This window comes from Sorex fumeus, unplaced genomic scaffold (genome assembly GCF_029834395.1).
Source record: "Sorex fumeus unplaced genomic scaffold, SorFum_2.1 ptg000010l, whole genome shotgun sequence".
Taxonomy (NCBI): domain Eukaryota; kingdom Metazoa; phylum Chordata; class Mammalia; order Eulipotyphla; family Soricidae; genus Sorex; species Sorex fumeus.
Genome location: NW_026606067.1, coordinates 6957985 through 6972625, shown reverse-complemented (window position 1 = coordinate 6972625; position 14641 = coordinate 6957985). Strand labels below are relative to the sequence as shown.

The following is a 14641-nucleotide window of genomic DNA, read 5'->3' as shown; positions in this document are numbered from 1 at the left end:
GGTGCTCCCTTCACTATGTGAGCTGCCTTCAGTCCTAGAGAGTGAGGCTGGCCTCCAAGCCATGGAGTAAATCTCCTTTTGTTGGTCAGTTTCCAAGATCTTAAATTATGATTAAATTATTTCTATGTGCTCTTTCTTTCTTCCTGATGAATGCTAGTAGAGCCATAGACTTTCCTCTTAATACTGCTTTTTCTCTGTCCCACAAGTTCTGGTCATTTGTGTGTTTATTCTCCTTTGTTTCCAAGAATCTTTGGATTTACACTTTGACTCTCTCTCTAGGTCACTGGTTGTTACTAGTGATTTGTTTAATTTTTATGCTTGGTTTGATTCTCCATTTCTGGGTCTGATTCACTTCTATTTTCAGTTTTTCATTGTCCAAAAAGATAGTTGAAATCATTTCTATCTTCTTAATTTTCTGCAGTTATGTTTTATAGTCCTGTGTGGTATATCTTGGAGAATGTCCTGTGTGCACTGGAGAAGTGTATTCAGCTTTGGGGTAATGAAAATTCCTATTTATATCAACTCCTTCCTCCTCATCCATTTCTTCTTCTCTTCCCAAATGAGTTACAATCTTAATTAGGACCACTTATGAGTGATGAGATTTTTTGCTTACTTCACCTTTGCCTCTTTTTCTTTGGGGTTGTCACTTTTATTAGGATAAAGTTCAATATGTATCTCTAGGTCTAAGTTCAATCTACTTGGAGTTTGCTGAGATCCATCTATATAAAAAAGTTTTTTATCAATTAGGAAGATTTCAACTATCACTTGAATAAGAATTCATTTTTCTTAATAAGTCACGGTCGTCCTGTTATTCATCTATTTCCTCAAGCGGGCCCAGTAATGTCTCCATGGTGAGACTTGTTATTACTGTGTTTAGCATATTGAATACATCAAAAGTTGCTTGCCAGGCTTTGCTGTGCAGGCGAGATACTCTCGGTAGCTTGCCTGGCTCTCCGAGAAGGGCGGAGGAATCGAACTCAGGTCGACCATGTTGGCCTCTTGCAAGGCAAATGCCCTACCTGCTATGCTATCACTATCTTCCTCAGGTGTAACATCCATTGACCTATGGAGATCATTCTCTCTTCTGTTATAATGTTTTGTTTAAAGACCTCCATTTGCAATAATTTAAGAGTTCTTCAGGCATCAACTTCTTTTCTTTTTCCCCAAACTAATTTTCTTGCATCAATATCTTAAATATAGAAAAATTAAAGTTGACCAATTCTACAGCATTTTTAAAATAGTGTGTCATGTCCTTAGTCTCATTATTTTAATACAAAAAAAATCTGGGGACGAAGAAGACCCCCGCAGTGCTGGTTCCTAACATAGAGCTGCGACGGATGGGAAAAGGGACCACAGAAGGCCCTCGGGAACTGCCCTTTGTCCTCTGCCTATCCAATCCAGGTATTGCTGGGCACAGGAGGTCTTCCCAGAGCAGTGAGACTGAGACTATTGGTGCAGAACCCATTCCTAACATAGAGCTGCGGGAGACAGAAAACAAGAACGCAGAAGTCTGGCAGGATCTGGCCTTCTTCGACCGAATCAATAGAGGTATTGCTGGCCATAGGGGCCTTTCCAGGGCCGAGGGACTGAGAAGGCCAGAGCAGGGCCGGTTCCTAACATAACGTTGGGAAGGTTGGCAACCAGAAATGCAGAAGGCCCGCAGGAACCGCCCATTGTCCTCCACCCATTCAATCCAGGTATGGCTTGGCACTGGGGGCCTTTCCAAGGCCATGATACTGAGACTACTGGTGCAGGGTCCATTCCTAACATAGAGAGGTGAGAGACAGGAAACAGGAATGCAGAAGACTGGCGGGAACTGGCCTTCCTCCTCGGCGAATTCGATAGAGGTATTGCTGGGCACAGTGGGCCTTTCTAGGGCTGCGGGACTGAGAAGGCCTGAACAGGGCTGGTTCGTAACATAACACTGGAAAAAAATGGGAAAGGGGAACCCAGAAGGCGTGCGAGCACCAACCTTTGTCCTTCGCCTGTCCAATCCAGGTATCGCTGGGCACAGGGGGCCATTCCAGAGCAGCGAAACTGAGACTACTGGTGCAGGGCCCATTCCTAACATAGAGCTGCGAAACACAGGAAACGGGAATGCAGAAGGCCGATGGGAACTGCCCTTTCCCCTCCGCCAATTCAATACAGGTATCACTGGGCACTGGGGGTCTTTCCAGGGCCATGAGACTGAGACTACTGGTGCAGGGCCGGTTCCTAACAAAGAGCTGTGAGAGACAGTAAACGGGACCTCAGAGGCCTACAGAAACCGCCCTCTGCCCTCTGCCCACGCAATCCAGGTATTGCCTAGCACTGGGGTCTTTCCAGGGCGCACCCAGAGTTGTTCTCCTCCTCTTACCCCATAAGAACCAGAAGTTAGTCTCTTATGTGGAACATTCACTGCAGCACTTTAATCAACAGAAACACATTAAACCAATAACTCATTACGCACATCTCAATTAATAGTACTCCAAAAACACAATAGTAACAGTGAGCGTGAAGGTGTAAACGACACAGGTCAACAATGGCAAAGCAATGCAGAAGCTTACTTAGTGGAGAGACTAGCTCAGATGACCCCAACAGTAATGAAGTGCTAGGCAACCTCTCTGACAGGATTTAAAAGGGAGTTTCTGAGGATGCATATGGAGCTAAAAGACACAATGGAACAAAGCACCAATAAAATGCAGGAGAATTTTAAAGTAGAAATGGGAAAAATGCAATCAAAACTACAAATGGAACTGACAGATGTGAAAAACCAGGTAAATGAATTGAAAAACTCTATGGAAGGCCTCATCAGCAGAGTAATAGCTGCTAAGAATAAATAAGTGAGCTTAAAGATCAACTGCAGAGACACTCCAGAAAAGAGCAGAAAATGGAAAAGAGACTCACAGTCAGAGAACAGATGTCAAGAGAAGATAGGGATGAAGCCAAAAGGAATAACATAAGAATTATCGGAGTCCCAGAGGGACAAGAAAAAAACCCTGATGAAGAAGAATCTGTCAAAGACATCATTGCTACAATATTCCCAGAGCTAAAGAAGATATACAACCACATTCAGGAGGCCAGAAGGGTTCCAGCTAGAAGAAACCCCCCAAAAAAGTACCCCAAGACACATCTTATGAAAATGAGGAAAACCTTAGACAGAGAAAAAATTCTGAAATCAACAGAATTAAAGAAAAAATTGCCTATAAACGTGCATCCTTAAGACCTAAAGCTGACTTGTCTGATGAAAACTTCACGGCTGGAAAACAGTGGTGGGATATAGGGAACAAACTCAAAAAAATAAATGCATCACCAAAAATACTTTACCCAATTAGACTTATTCATATCAGAAGGAACGACACACAGTATCAGAGACAAACAACAGGTCAGAGACTTCATAGACTCAAAAGTCTGGTTACAAGAACAACTAAATGGGCTAATTTAAGACAAAACAAGCCCCACAGATATACCAAATTTTTGCAAAAAGATGAGACAAAATCATATAACAATAATCTCTTTGAACATCAATGGTATAAACGCATCAATTAAAAGACACAGAGTGGCCGGATGGATCAGAAAATTGAACCCAACATTCTGCTGCCTGCAAGAAACACATCTGAACAGTCAGAGCAAACAGACTTAGAGTCAAAGGCAGGAAAACAATTCTACAGGCAAACAATGCCAATAAAAAAGCTGGGGTGGCCATTCGGTATCAGACGACATTGATTTCAAACTGAAGAAGGTCACAAGAGACTTGAAGTTCATTTTGTGTTGATCAAGGGATCTGTACAGCAGGAAGAACTTACACTCATAGGTATATATGCACCCAGTGAGGGACCAGCAAAGTGGTTAAAGCAACTAAACAGAGACTTGAAGGAAGACATTGATAGCAGCACAATACAAGTGAGAGAAAATGCAGAGAGCATGATGAAATGTACAGAGGATGGCTGGTCCCCCCCTTCCAGCTGCATCCATACCAGTAAAAGGGACCTCAATTTTTATGTTCCTTTTTAAACTGATATATATCAATTACACATAGTTCATATCAACTGTTTCCTTCTTTTTACAATGGGCTGATTTAATTGCTAGAGTTTCTATGTGTGAATATACACATTTTTTATAAGCACACAACAAAATGTGTCAGGTAAGCATTGAGGATTGTAGCTAGTCTTTTTTGAATGTTTGGTGAACTTAATAGTGAGCCTATCAGAACCTGAAATATTGTTCTTCAGGGACATCTTAAATCGCTCTTTCAATGTACTTTTGTATGATTGGTCTGCCAGGTATTTCCTTTGCTCTCTCATTTTTACCTCTTCCTAAATAATTTTTGGGAGACTGCAGGGTTCTAAGATTGCATTCTTTTCTTCAAGATTCTCCAGCTTAGTGGCATAGAGTTTTTCCACAGTAACCTCTTATGATGTTTCACATTTACTTTTTTGTCTCCCTTTTAAAACATGTTCACAATTATACATAGAATTTGAGGGATTTTTTTATGAAGCTGACATTACATATTCCTTATATAAGTAAACACAATATAAGTGCAAACTGGGATATATAATAGCATACAGTGAAACAATCGGATCAAATACATTCATCAGAATGGACAATGACTTTAATATTCATTAGTGAGTCATTATATCAGCATTAATTATCTTAACAATAGTTCTACAAAGCTTACTTTAACTTACTGCTTCTATAATTGGGGAGAGCATGCTGATGTACCTCCATTTAGGAGAAAAGTTGTAAGTCTTTACATTTTTGCGTTTTTAAATAAACTGTCAGTAAAATATCAGCCCATCTTTCAGTTTCAGTTATTTCTGTTATACAATGTATTTTTGGTTTAGAAACTATTAAGTATTACTTAGAAACTAGTGGCCCGGGGAGAGAGTACAGCATACAGCACTTGCCTTGCACCCAGCTGACTCATCCCATATGATTGCCTAAGCCTGCCAGGAGTGATTCCTGGGGGCAGGGCCAGGAGTAAGCCCTGAGCACTGTTAGGTGTGGCCTCAAAATCAAAAATCAAAACCAGAAACTTATGTGTATACTTGTTCGTATTGAACATTTATACGAGAGATCTATGTTATTTACAATTTCTGTTTTCAGCAGAGCAAAATTCATGCAGTTTTTGCTCCCCCAAACTAAAAATTATGCCTTAAAAGTTAAGATACATAACTTTTTATGGTACATAACTTTGCAATTATATATATAACACAATTTGTATTTTAAGTATTGCAGCCAAGACACACTCTGGAAATATGACTAATACTAGAAAGTTTTACTGAATTTATAATTAGTGGAGACAGAAAAATCTCTAGATACGACCAAATAAATACTGTTTTAAGGTGTTTCCTTGTACAATACCTTGATGCTTATTATTATTTTCTGAGAATAGTTTCTCAATTTATTTTGTGTTTTCTCAAATATACTCAGTGATTATATTATCTTGATACTTAAGTGAAAATAATAAAATATACATTTCAATGTTTTTATTTTATTTCTTTTTCTTACATTATATGCTGACAATGAATAGTAATTAAAGAAATTATGAAAAATTTGCCCCACACAGTATTTAGTTAGAGCAAATTGTTATCAATTAACCAATACAATACATTTATTATAAAGAGAAAATGCCTTTAGCGCTTATACTAGAATAAACATATATACTAGCTTAGCTAGTATACTTCTACAAGTAATCTGTATAATAGTATAATTAATTAATAAAAATTTATTATACAAAAATAATTATATTGATAACTATACTAGTATAATAATACTTACTTTACTAGATTTTATTATATTTATAATAATAATATTTCATAATTCATAATAATAATACTTATTTTCCTAAGGTTGCAGCGTTAGTACAGCGGGTAGGGCATATGCCTTGCAAATGGCCAACCTTTGTTCAATTCCTCCGACCCTCTTGGAGAGCCCAGCTAGGTATCAAGAGTATCTCACCCGTACGGCAAAGCCTTGCAAGCTGCCCGTGACGTATTCAATATGCCAGGCACAGTAACAACAAGTCTCACAATGGAAACGTTACTGGGCCCGCTTGAGCAAATCAATAAACAACGGGGGGACAGTGCTACCGTGGTACTAGTTTTTACTTTCTAAAAATTAATCTGTCAGGATATCTAGCAAATTATATCTAACATAGAGATGAATACAAAATATTTATCAATAATTTACTGATGCACATATAGTATTTAACAAAATATTTGACAAGAATACCTTTATTAAAATCACTGTAGTCCAGTAAAAATGAAAAATGACATTTTTCCATTTATATTTTTTTCACTACTTATAAATAATAAGACTATATATATTCAACTTGGTAAGTACGAAAGAATACATTTCCATTAGCAAAATATTTGAGAAAACAAAATAAGTTTTGTTTTGAAAACTCATATATTAAAAAGTAGAGTTTCATAAAATGACAATTTAATTGCATTATTGAAAATTAAACTTCTCATTTAATTGAAACATTTTATTCTTGCATATATTTCACAACTATTATGATTTGGAATCATAATTCAAAAAGTGTTATATTTATAATCTCCTACAGAATAAAATGTACTACAGAATAAAATGTATCTATAATGATTCATGTTTTTAATTTGCATGCTTATATACATAAATATAATTAAATTGGTAAATGTGCTTCAATTTTTCAAGGCAGTTAAAAATAAAACCTGTCTTTTCCATCTTGTGTAACATTCAAGGCAATGGTTTATCACTTTTGTTTTCAGATTTTTTATTTTGATACTCTAAAATCACATGCTAAACAACTCACTATTACCACTTTGGAGTAAGAGTTGCTCAACTAAATTGCCTCTAAACAACATTAGAATGAAATACCTAACTCTATCAAGCTTTAGAATTCTGTTATAGACCAACATTTGAGAATGCCAGAACACAGAGTCGTGGCAAACGGTTTAAGGTCAATGACCATCTGGAGTATGACTGTAACCCTGGATTTGAAAACAAACATGGAAACACCTCAGGGACCATAGTATGTGGTGACAGTGGCTGGTCTGATACACCAACATGTTTTGGTAAGTTCCATTTTTCAGCTGTTCTTTCTGAGAATATCAAACGAGCACATTCCTCGAGTTATTTGCAAGGAATGCTTATTTAAAAGTATTATCTTCTGATTTGATATAAACTAAAAAGAGAGTGTTTTAAGACCAAGAGATAAATAATCAAATCACAACAAATGGCTGCTTCCTGGAGAGGGCCATGTAAAGATTAAAGAATGTGATTAAAGAATGATTGTGTTTGTCACCGAAGTGCAAGTTTTCATATTGTTTAAAACATCATGCTTTATTAAATTTTGACTTCTTTCAACTTCCTCAGTTATTTTACAACAAAGTTGTGGCTTGCATCTCCCCACTAAAAATTAATGTATAAAAAAAGTTGTGATATAGATGCACACATATAGGGTTCCGAAAAGAATTCAGCAAGATAGACCATATCCACATGATAACCAAGCTCACTGAGATTTCTCGGGAGTTCAAGATGCCACTCTGTTTAATGGTCATTGATATAAAGAAGGCCTTTGATTCTGTTGAGACGGATGTAGTCATTGAAGCCCTAGCCAAACAGGGTGTTCAAACTGAATACATCAGGATCCACCATGAGCTATATTACAGATTCACTACCAGGATCTCACCGTGCTACAAGGAAGTGATCATCCATTTCAAGAGAGGAGTTTGGCAGGGTGATACCATTTCACAGAAACTCTTCATTGCCAGTCATTTGCAACGACTAGAATGGTAAGGAATGGGAGTGAAGAAAGATGGTTGGCAACTATACCACCTCTGCTTTGCTAATGACATTGTGTGAAAAACAGCAAATATTAGCCAAGCGGCACAAATGCTGGCCGACTTCAACCGTGAGTGTGGAAAGGTTGAAGGTAGACCACATCTAAACTTCACAGAGACAATGTTTAAGAGAAATGGTCTCGTTCCGCACGTTCCATTCGCTCTCAACGGAATGACATCTCCAAATGTGACAGTTATGTATACCTAGGGCAAGAAGTCAACATGACGAATGACCTGGCAGCTGATTTGCATAGGAGGAAGAGAGCAGCTTGGAATGCCTTTAAGAACATTGAAGAAATAGCTAAGAGGACAAAGAACATACAACCCCGGAACATCTCTTGATTCCACTGTTCTTCCTGCATTAACATATGCCTACGAAAACAGGATCAGAATGCTATTTGGGTCTCCCAAAGAGGAATCGAAAGAGCTATGCTTGGAGTATCATGCTTCACTCAAATGAGAGAAAGAATCCAGAGTTTCGGATTCTTTGTCAACAGTCAAGAATCAGGGACACTGTCTCATTTTCCAAGGCATTGAAAATCAGATGGGCTGGACACATAATGAGATTTGGAGTTGACCACTGGAATAGAGCCGTTACTGACTGGATTCCATGGGACGTTAAAAGATCAAGTGGCCGCCACCTATGAGATGGTCTGATTTCTTCAACAAGACCCTGAAAGATCGGTTTGAGGCTCTTTTTGTTCCTAGAATGAGCAGATGCCATTGGGCTACACTAGTAGTGACAGGGAAGAATGGAGACTTTACTGGCACCTGCTTGAGCAAATCGATGAGTAATGGGATGTCAAGTGATCAAGAGATCAAGTATTAGATGCGCAATGGATACGATGCAGTCACAAGAAAGATGATATCATATAGTTCACTGCAAATTGGAACTGGAAGGTATCATGTTAAGCAATATAAGTCAGAGGGAGAAGGACAAATACTAGGAGATCTTATTCATCTATAGTACATAGAAAGACAAAACAAGGGCATAGGCAATATTAAACAATGACAAACCCTTGGTCTTGAGTTACAACATTCCAATTACAGAGCATTAGGAAAAGATTGGAGAAATGCAGAGGTGAACTTGAAGCGAACTAGAGGCAGACAGTCTTGAGCACTTTGCTGGTGTGGAGGTGAAAAAGTCCTGCACATCAAACCATAAATGCTAACATTATTATAAACATGCAGCTTACTCTATAGTTAAATAATACTTAACGATATGGAAGAATTTGATGAACAAAGGCTAAACAGAAAACAAAGAGAAAATGTCCCTAAGGCGACACTTGTAGTGGGCAAAGGAATGTTTAGTAGTCCTTGGAAGGTATAAATGGCTGGGATAAAATAGGTTGAGGGCTGAGGAGACACAGCAGAAGACATATTCGAGTTCTGTTCTGGCATTTTTTTACTATCAAGTATTAAAGTCAAAGTTAAGGAATCATATGACTGATTTTAAACAATCAGGTAAATAGAAATACAATTTTTAGGTGGTTCTGGCTTGAGAGAGAGGAATGTGAAATGGTCTCACTGGGGAGGAATGTAAAATGTTTTCACTGGGGCACATTTTGACTGAGTTAAATGTGAAAAATATAAATTAGATATGTAAGATACAGAGCTGAGTATATGGAGCTAATTAGAAACATACATTTATCATCTACGTGTAAATCATGACATCACACTGGAAATTTATACACGATTTAAGGAGAGAATCTCTTGAGACTGAACTCTATGAAGCATTTCAATGTTTTACGTCTGATAGACTAAGAACAGAAGGCAAAACACCCCAAAAATTGGACCTCAGAATTGAGTGAAGTAACTGTAGTATTCAAAGTTCTTACAATAAAATGTTGGCGAATAGGGAATTCTAATAGAGTAATTATTAGTGAAACCAATGCAATGGGGTTCTAAATCCAATTTCATTACTAACTAAGCAGGTTTTCTAGAGCAGCAATGAAGTCTAGTTGAAGATCGTTCATTGTTCCGTTTCTGTAAAATTTTTAAAATTTATTAACGTTCTCATACTTCAAAAGATTATTTTGGCTATTAGGTATTGCTATAATATTTTTGAGACAGTATGATTCGGAAGGTAGGCAAAAGAAATTTATCTAATTAATTATTATAGTAGTTGGACTGGTGCTTTTTCTAATTCAGTCAATAAAACCAGTTAGAATATAGCAAATATGTAGTGCATTTGACCAAAAGTAAACAACTGAAGTAATTTTGGTGAAACAGGAAGGACAGAATGTTCATAGAATCCCGTGAAGAAAAATAATCAGTAAGAGATGGAAGCCAAGAGAGTCTAAAAGAGTTTTAAAAGCACCGCTGTAGCATCAAAAAAGAATGCATGAAACTAAACCAAACAGCATCACACAGAGTTTTTGAGAGGAAATACGTTCACCAGCTAGCACAGCTATCAATTTGGGGAGATATGACTCTGAGGAATGCAGAATAGATTCCCTATATAGAGGAAAGGGTGCAGAGACTGGAAAGGAAAGTGAACCTGCCATCCTTTCCTGTAATGAAAGCTACGATCTTAGGCAAAGGTGCTAAATTCAAGGTTTTGCAAAATTTTGGCTATAATTTAACAGTCTCTGAGTTGAACACAGACCCAGATCTGGTTAATCCTAACACTGGTGAGGTAGGACACTTCCCCTGATATCCAACCCACAAGCACGGTTTCAACCTCAACTCTCAGTATATGAGTTCCCTGATGTAGGTTTGCTCATATAGACTTGACACAATGGACAGGTTTACAGTGAGGACTCAGTACAAAGATTTTTAAAGTGAATGAAGCTTTGTATCTGTACTTGCTAAGTCAAAGAGTCTTGGGAATTGTACCCAAAGAAACCGAGATGAGGTCATATGTGCTTGAAGAAGCTATCCCCAGGATAAAATGTAAAAATGCCCTACTATCTACTAAGATTAGCTTGGAATATGTGACCAATATTCTGTCACTACCCAATATTACTACATTGGACGTCAGATCTAGCAACTGTGATCCCTGACCAAGTAGATTTTGGTGCTATAACAACTATAAGACATTGGTGACCATAAATTCCCTGTTGTCATTTAGGTGCACACAATTCAAAGAAGTAGACACTAATTAGATACTGCAAACATTTAACAAATTATCTCAAGGTAATCCATGGCTGTCAGAAATCACTAGAATTATAGGAATCAGCTAAGTATTGTGAATGAAGTACTGGGTTTATTCTCGGGAGAGTTAAAAGTGTGCCCTCCACACTTAACTGCCATGAAATGCCTTTCCAAAAAAGCCAGCCACACAGAAAATAAAATGGGCCAATCAGGAGTAAGGACACTGAAAAATAATTTAAAATTTCCCCAAGAACAAATGCCCAGGTCCTGATGAACACTAATATGTTCTACCAAAAGTTCAGATAGGTCTCACTATCTGTACTAGTCAAGCATGTCCAAACTATTAAAGAAACAGCAATCCATCCTAAAATCTTATGAACTTAATATTACCCAATACCAAAGCAAACAGAGATATTACTGAAAAAAATTCCAGATTGAAATCTCTGACCAACTTTCACGCAAAATCCTCCACAAAAATCTTAGTGAGCTAAGTTTAACAATATATCATCATGATCTAGTGGAATTCATTCTAAGAATGCAAGGATGGTTCAGTACATGGAAATCAATTAATGTAATAAATCCAAAAATAAAGATAAAATCAGATGAGTTTCTAAGATATTTGACCTAAATAAAGGTAATGTATTTTGACAGACGTGAGTGTGGAAAGGTAGGACTACAGCTGAATCTTACGAAGACAATGTTTATGAGAAACAGCCTTGTTCCTTATGCCCCATTCGCTGTCAATGGAACGACCATCTCCGAATGCAACAGCTATGTGTACCTAGGTCGAGAAGTCAACATGACAAATGACCTGGCACCTGAGCTGCGCAGGAGGAAGAGAGTGGCTTGGAACGCCTTCAAGAACGTCGAAGAAATAGCTAAGAGGACGAAGAATCTCCGGCTCCGGGCACATCTCTTTGATTCCACTGTTCTTCCTGCATTAACATATGCCTCAGAGACCTGGGCCCTACGCAAACAAGATGAGAACGCTATTCAGGTCTTCCAAAGAAGAATAGAAAGAGCTATGCTTGGAATATCACGTTTCACTCAAATGAGAGAAAAAATCCGGAGTTCCGACATCCGTCGAGGATCAAGAATCAGGGACGCTGTCTCATTTGCCAAGGTGTCAAAGATCAGACGGGCTGGTCAGGCAATGAGATTTAAAGACGACCGCTGGACTAGAGCTGTTACCGACTGGATTCCACGGGATGTCAAAAGACTGCGTGGCCGCCCACCTACCAGATGGTCAGACTTCTTCATCAAGATCATGAACAATCGGTTTGAGGCTCTTCATGTTCCCAGAGCGAACAGATGCCATTGGGCTACACTAGCACATGACGTTACTGGCGCCCGCTCGAGCAAATCAACAACTAACGGGAAGTTAAGTGATTAAGTGATAAGTGATTTTGACAGACAACGTATGTATATACACATATGATATTGCTGACATACATTCTTAAAAAAGTATTCAGATGCAAGAAGCATTTTCTAAATCAATTCATGTAGCACTGCACTGTCATCTGATTGTCAATCGATTTGCTTGAGCAGGGACCAGTAACGTCTCCATTGTGAGACTTGTTGTTACTGTTTTTGGCATATCAAATACACCACGGGGAGCTTGCCAGGCTCTTCCGTGTGGGTGGTATATTCTCGGTAGCTTGCCGGCCTCTCAGAAAGGGACTGAGGAATCGAACTTAGGTCGGCCGCATGCAAGGCATAGAACAGTTTGAAGTTGAGGAAGGTGTTGTCTCCCATATTCTTTTTCCCAAGGATTGTTTTAGGTATTTGTGGAGACTTATTGTTCCTTATGAATTTCAGGAGTATTTTGTGTATTTCTTTGAAAAATGTCATGTGTATCCCATAAGGACCACATGGAATCTGTAAAAAGCTTTGGGGAGTATTGCCTTTTTGACAATGTTAGTTCTCCCAATCCATGAACAGCGGGTGTGTTTCCATTTCCTCCTGTTCTCATATTTCTTGAAGTAGAATTCTGTAGTTTTCTTTGTATAGGTCATTTACCTCCAGAGTTGAGCTGATTCTAAGGTACTTCATTTTCTGCGGCACAATTGTGAACAGGATTGTTTTTTATTATCACTTTCTTCTCTTTCATTATTTGTATATAGGAAAAACATGAACTTTTGGGTATTGATTTTGTAACCTGCCACTCTATTATACTTACCTATTGTTTCTAGGAGCTTTTGGCAGAGACTTTAGGGTTTTCTAAGTACAGTATTATGTCATCTGCAAATAGTGAGAGTTTGACTTCTTCCTTTCCTACCCGGATGTCCTCAATATCTTTTCTCTTGCCTAAATGCTGTGGCAAGTACTTCTAGTACTCTATTGAATAGTAGTGACAAGAGTGGGCAACCTTGTCTGGTACCTGATCTTAGTGGGAAAGCCTGTGGTTTCTCCCCCTTAAGAATAATACTTGCTGTGGCCTTTTGGTAGATGGCTTTGACTCCATTGAATACATATAGTGTATTTGACTATATTGAAGTTCCTTCAACTGCCATTTTGTTGAGAGTTTTTATCATGAACAGGTGCTGGATCTTGTCAATGGATAAAATTCATGTATCGACATATATTTAGGCTTTCAATAACACCTTCCCATGTTCTAGTTATAAATGTGATTCCAATCATTTGATGTAATTAAGTCAAGACTGATGCCAATTTATTATATTATAATAAAAGTTTATTAAGAAATATTGATTTGACCTGTATCTATGATCTCAAATATAAATGTGCACCATTATGTTTTGCTTTAAAAATTCACTTCATAAGTCTGTATCCTTTTTTCTTTCAGAAATAAGTATTTAAACTTACCAATTTTGAGGCTGGAGTGATAGCACAGTGGGTAGCATGCCTTGCATGTGGCTGACCTGGTTTCGATTCCTTCCTCCCTCTCGAGAGTGTAGCAAACTACAGAGAGTATCGCATCCACACGGCAGAGCTGGCAAGCTCCCCGTGGAGTATTTGATATGCTGACTACAGTAACAAGTCTCACAATGGAGACATTACTGGTGCCTGCTTCAGCAAATCGATAAACAACAGGAAGGAGGACAGTGCTATAGTGTTACAGTGCTAAAATTTTAAATTATGCCATGCACATAGTTCCAAAGAAGAAAGTATTTTAACTCAGGACAAAAGGTTATGTACATGGACATCTAGAAAGATAGGAATTAAAAGCCCAGGACTTGCATGTTGCCAACCTTTTTTCAATCACTGGCAAAACTAACCACATCAGAATAACCATATTGTGCTATTTTTATTTGCTATATTTCAAGTTGCTATGCTCTTTGATATAGATACTAAATTTTTATGCAATAAATAATTTTTTAATCTTTAATTAAAAAAAGGGCCTCCCGTTGATCATCGATTTGCTCGAGCGGGCTCAGTAACGTCTCCATTGGAGACTTTGTTGTTACTGTGTTTGGCATATCGAATACTTCACGGGGAGCTTGCCAGGCTCTGCCGTGATTAATGATATCAAATATATACTTTTAGATCCTAAAGAAAAATGTGGACTTCCTCCAGCCATTGACAATGGAGACATAACCACAATGCCTTTAAAAGAATATGCTCCAGGATCATTAGTTAAGTACTAATGTCAGTCCTACTACAAACGATGGGGCAATAGTACCATAATATGTAATAAAGGAAAGTCGACAATACCAACAGAATGTTTAGGTAAGTATTTACATTTTCTCTTGCGTCCTGAAAAAAATTAATATGAAGTTCTT

General features: G+C 38.0%; 1 long non-coding RNA gene across 1 annotated transcript; it reads left to right on the top strand.

The window, feature by feature from the left end:
* Window positions 1-1482: 1482 nt before the first annotated feature.
* LOC130020000 (uncharacterized) lies at window positions 1483-14500 on the top strand. Its single transcript, XR_008791948.1, has 4 exons — window positions 1483-1847; window positions 1999-2148; window positions 6861-7037; window positions 14406-14500. It is a non-coding gene; the product is annotated as an uncharacterized LOC130020000 (long non-coding RNA).
* Window positions 14501-14641: the final 141 nt, after the last annotated feature.